Here is a 5962-nt window from a genome sequence, read left to right as displayed (position 1 = left end):
AGTTCGGAAGCGGTTCCTCTAAGATGACGAGGGATCGCATTAAGTCGAGAGCCTCCTTTAAGTGCGAGATTTGGACGGGGTCAGAAGTTTTCGTGCCGGGCTCGCATAACGCGAGCCTCCAGGGTTCGGAATTAGTGTCCGGAGATGAGTCCGGCTTTTAATGATTGTCGAAGACGCTATTCCCTCTGGTTTTTTGGTGTGGAGCTCTAAGGCCGCAGAGAGTCCGGCGGCCTCTAGACTCTCGTCTTCGGACCTGATGACGTGCTCCGGATCTAAGGCCGGAGTGGCGGTTGGGGCCACAAACCCTTGGAAGATCAAGTCTCCTCGGATATCAGCGACATAGTTCAGATTTCCCAAACTGATCTGGTGACCAGGGGCATAGAAGTCAATCTGCTCCAGGTGGCCAACCGAGTTGGCATGCAGCGCAAAGCGGCCGAATACAAAGATCTGGCCGGAGAGAAAATTCTCCTTCGCGACAGCATTGTTGTAGATGATTGATGGATCCATCGAGCCTTTCAACGACAACATAGTGGAACTCTTAATGAAAATGTCGGTGTCAAAACCGGCAGATCTCGGGTAGGGGGTCCCGAACTATGCGTCTAAGGATCGAAGGTAACAAGAGGCAGGGGACACGATGTTTACCCAGGTTCGGGCCCTCTTGACGGAGGTAATACCCTAGCTACTTCATGCTTGATTGACTTTGATGAGTATAGGGGTTACAAGAGTTGATCTACCACGAGATCGTAATGGCTAAACCCTAGATGTCTAGCATGTATGATTCTGATTCTTTCTACGGACTAAACCCTCCGGTTTATATAGACACCGGAGGGGGCTAGGGTTGTATAGAGTCCATTTATAGAGAAAGGAATCTTTATATCCGCACGCCAAGCTTGCCTTCCACGCCACGGAGTGTTCCATCCGGACACGGGGGAAAGTCTTCCGTCTTGTATCTTGACTTCCCATCAGTCCGGCCCATGTGACATAGCCCGGACGCCCGAGGACCCCGTAATCTTGGACTCCCTCAATGCACCCGAACTTCTTCTTCCTCTCGCCATCGGTTCCAATCTCTGAGCAGCCTTGTCTTCCTCATCCCAGCTTGTGGCATGCACCGCGAGCCGGGATAGTAGGCCTCCTTCTCTCGCACCTCTTTGAGTCCTGTACGGGAGGAGGGTGATAAGGTTTTTGGGGAGTGCTCCACGCGACTACTGACTTCTTCGTCATGGACGCCCCGGACTCCGACCACTACTTCCCCGACAACGACATCTTCCCCGACGTCGACAACCTTCTCGATGACATGGATGGCGAGGACACCGACCCCAAGTCCAGTGCTTCTGCTACTATCGTCCCGTATGTGTTCTTCTTCTTTCTGTTCGAGGTCGTGCCATAGTTCCTTGTTCTAGTGTTTTCCCTAGATATGTTAGGTTCTACTTCATACATGCAACTTGCTTTACTATCTACTCTAGATGTGTTTGGCTACAGTTCATATATATATGCAGATACTATTTACCTTCTCTCTGTCAGATCGCATGACTCGTTTTATCTCTGCTATATTAGTCATGCTTTCTCTTGTATTTCTGCTAATAAAATCATTCGGTAAATTGCTCATATTTCCAACAATCGAAAAACCTTATTATAGGTAATTTACCCAGAGTGGTCTTGCTGCTTCCGTGAGACCTCCTATGTTTGAGGATGTCCACTATAATAGGTGGCGCGTGAGAGCAGTCTTATGGTTTCAAACCATGAGTTGCTATGACTACACTCTTGGCAAACCTGAAGGAGAATATGATGCTCAACAGGAACAAGCTTATCAGAAAATGGATACCCTGTTTAAGGCTGCTCTCTTGAGTGTTCTTGGTGAGAACATAGTTGATGCTTATGCGTCAATTGATAATAGAAAAGATATGTGGGACGCACTCGAGGCCAAGTTTGGGGTCTCGGATGCTGACAGTGAGCTATACATCATGGAGCAATTCTATGATGACATGATGACTGAAGAGCGCTGCGTGGTTGAGCAAGCTCATGATATACAATTATTTGCTAGAGAACTTGAGCACTTCAATTGTATGCTACTGGACAAGTTCATTGCCGGAGGCATTATCACTAAGCTTACTCCCACATGGAGGAACTTTGCTACCTTACTGAAGCATAAGAGGCAGGAGTTTTCCGTTATGGATCTCATTGGTACTCTTTGATGTGGAAGAAAAGGCGAGACCAAAGCATAACCATGATCGAGGTATTGAGGGAGGTTCTAGTGCCAATCTGGTACAAAAGAAAAACTTCCGGCCCCACAAGTTCAAGAACAAGGGCAAGTTTGATGGTAAAGCAAAGTTTGATGGGAAGAACAAGGCTGCACAACACATGAACTTCAAGAAGAAGAATGTCAAGAAGAAAGGTCTTTGTCATGTGTGTGGAGATCCTGATCATTGGGCTCCTAGTTGCGCTAATCGCTATGACAAGCGTCATCTTGGAAAAGGCAGCAAGACCGCTAATGTTGTCACTGGAGACAATGACATGAAGGATGCTGGGTATGGTATATTTCCCACTATTCTTTTAGTATGTCATTCTCCTGATTGGTTGATTGACACGGGTGCTAATGTGCATGTTTGCAGCGATATTTCCATGTTTTCATCTTATCAGACTCCAGGGACTTCCACCATGCTGATGGGCAACGGTTCAAGTGCTTCTATTCATGGTGTTGGCACGGCCAATCTGAAGTTTAATTTGGGGAAGATCGTGCGGCTAAAGAACGTGCATTATGTCCCCTTCGTCAATAAAAATCTTGTTAGCGGAACCCTCCTGTGTAGAGATGGCTATAAGCTTGTCTTTGAGTCCAATAAATTTGTAATATCCAAGTATGGAACCTTTGTTCGTAAAGGCTATGAGTCAGGAGGCCTGTTTCATTTATCCTTATCAGACGTTTGCAATAAAGTTGTTAATCATGTTTGCAACAATAGTGAATCAAATGTGTGGCATTCACATCTTTGTCATGTTAACTTTGGTTGCATGTCACGACTAGCTAAGTTGAACTTAACCCGTAGTTTCACCACTCTCAAGGGATCTAAGTGTCAAGTGTGTGTGCAAGCTAAGCACCCTCGTAAGTCTCATGTGACCGCGGAAACGAGAAATCTTGCACCACTAGAGCTCATACACTTAGATCTATGTGAAATGAATGGTGTTTTGACAAAAGGTGGAAAGAAGTATTTTATGACCTTGATTGATGACTCCACTCGATACAGCCATGTGTATCTTCTGAAATCTAAGGATGAGGCTTTGAACTATTTCAAGATCTATAAAGCTGAAGCGGAAAACCAACTTGATCGAAAGATCAAGAGGCTTAGGTCCGATCGTGGTGGAGAGTATTTCTCAAATGAATTTGATTCCTTTTGTGTGGAACATGGTATAATCCATGAAAGGACGCCTCCCTATTCACCTCGGTTAAATGGGGTGGCCGGAAGAAAGAACCGTACTCTAACTGATTTGGTTAACGCCATGTTAGACACATCGTGTCTCTTCAAGGCATGGTGGGGGGAGGCGATATTACATGATGTCATGTCCTAAACCGAGTTCCCACAAAGAACAAAGAGATAACTCCATTCGAGGAATGGGAGAAGAAAAGGTTAAAACTCTCTTATCTATGAACCTGGGGTTGTTTGGCAAAAGTCAATGTGCCAATTCCAAAGAAGCGCAAACTTGTACCAAAAACTATGGATTGTGTTTTCCTGGGTTATGCTTTTCATAGCATTGGTTATAGATTCTTGGTTGTAAAATTGGAGGTACCTGACATGCATGTCGGTACGATCACAGAGTCGAATGATGCGACTTTCTTTGAAGATATCTTTCCCATGAAGGATATGGCTACCTCATCTAATCAGGAGATGCTTGGTTCATCGAATTAGGAACCACTTACAATTAGTGAACCTGCCATTTCGATGGAACACTTTGAAAATCCTGTGGAGGAAAACAATGAAGTTCCTACTAGGAGCAAGAGACAGAGGATTGCAAAGTCCTTTGGTGATGATTTTCTTGTCTATCTAATAGATGACACTCCTAGTTCTATTTTAGAGGCCTATGCATCTAAAGATGCTGACTACTGGAAGGAAGCAGTCCGTAGTGAGATGGATTCCATCTTGGAAAATGAAACTTGGGAGATCACTGATTTTCCTTATGGGTGCAAACCTATAGGGTGAAAATGGGTATTCAAGAAGAAACTTAGGCCTGATGGTACTATTGAGAAATACAAGGCATGGCTTGTGCCAAGGGTTATACCCAAAAGGAATGTGAAGACTTCTTTGATACTTACTCACCTATGGCTCGACTGACCACTATTCAAGTACTACTTTCTCCAGCGGCCTCACATGGTCTTCTCGATCATCAAATGGATGTTAAGACTGCTTTCCTAAATGGAGAGTTGGATGAGGAAATTTACATGGAACAACCAGATGGGTTTGTAGTAGATGGTCAGGAAGAAAAAGTATGAAAGTTGCTGAAGTCGTTGTATGGACTTAAGCAAGCACCCAAGCAGTGGCATGAGAAGTTTGAAAGAACTTTAAGAGCTGCATGCTTTATTGTAAACGAAGCTGATAAATGTGTGTACTATCGCCATGGTGGGGCCGAGGGAGTTATCCTTTGCTTGTATTTTGATGACATTCTGATTTTTGGAACAAATCTGAATGTGATTAAAGAGGTCGAGGATTTCCTATCTCATTGTTTTGAGATGAAGGATTTAGGACTGGCTAATGTCATTCTGAACATCAAGTTGTTGAGAGACGATGATGGTGGGATTACATTGCTTCAATCTCACTATGTGGAAAAGATCTTGAGTCACTTTGGCTATAGTGACTGCTGGCCCTCTCCAACACCATATGATGCTAGCATGCTGCTTCGAAAAAATTGAAGAATTTCTAGAGATCAATTGAAATATTCTCAGATTATTGGCTCACTTATGTACTTAGCCAGTGCTACAAGACCTGACATTCCTTTTGCTATTAGCAAACTGAGTCAGTTTGTCTCAAAACCAGGAGATGTGCATTCGAAAGCTCTAGAGAGAGTTTTGCATTATTTGAAAGGCACTGTGAACTATGGAATTCACTACACTAGGCACCCAAAGGTGCTTGAAGGGTATAGTGACTCAAACTGGATCTCAGATGCTGATGAGATAAAGGCCACGAGCGGATATGTATTCACTCATGGAGGTGGCGCTGTTTCTCGGAAGTCTTGCAAGCAGACCATCTTAACGAGGTCAACAATGGAAGTAGAACTCACAACACTAGATACAGCTACAGCCGAAGTAGATTGGCTTCGTCGGCTCTTGAATGACTTGCCGGTTGTCGAGAAACCTGTACCGGGTATCCTTATGAACCGCGACAATCAAACTGTGATCACGAAAGTGAAATGCTCAAAGGATAACATGAAGTCATCAAGACACGTTCAGAGAAGGTTGAAGTCTGTCAGAAAAATGGAAAACTCCGGAGTTATTGCATTAGATTATATCCAAACATCTAAAAATCTGGCAGATCCTTTTACTAAGGGTCTATCACGTAATGCGATAGATAATGCATCGAGGGAGATGGGTATGAGACTCATGATATGAGTTGTACATAGTGGTAACCTAGTCTATGTGATCGGAGATCCCATGAATTAGATGTGGAAGACAAGTTGTTGATCAACTGAGAGGAGAGTATCCTTACTATTAACAATACCACTCCATGAATATGCAATGCTCTCCTAAATCTGCATGGTAGGTTGATGTATATCTTAATGTGTTCTAAGTGGCTCATTGAAGCAGATATGTTGTCATGCAGAACATCTTTTGAAGAACGCACCTATATGAGTCTGATTGTTAAACGTCGCAATCTATGAGAGTAGGGTTCTCTCTAGTAAACTCATGAAAGGTCTCGGAGTATGAAGAATAAGCTCCACCTGCGGGGAAGACCCACAGTAGCCATGTATCGGTCAAGGCTTT

The sequence above is a fragment of the Triticum dicoccoides genome, chromosome 7A, assembly GCF_002162155.2.
Source record: "Triticum dicoccoides isolate Atlit2015 ecotype Zavitan chromosome 7A, WEW_v2.0, whole genome shotgun sequence".
Taxonomy (NCBI): domain Eukaryota; kingdom Viridiplantae; phylum Streptophyta; class Magnoliopsida; order Poales; family Poaceae; genus Triticum; species Triticum dicoccoides.
This window is presented reverse-complemented; position numbering follows the sequence as displayed.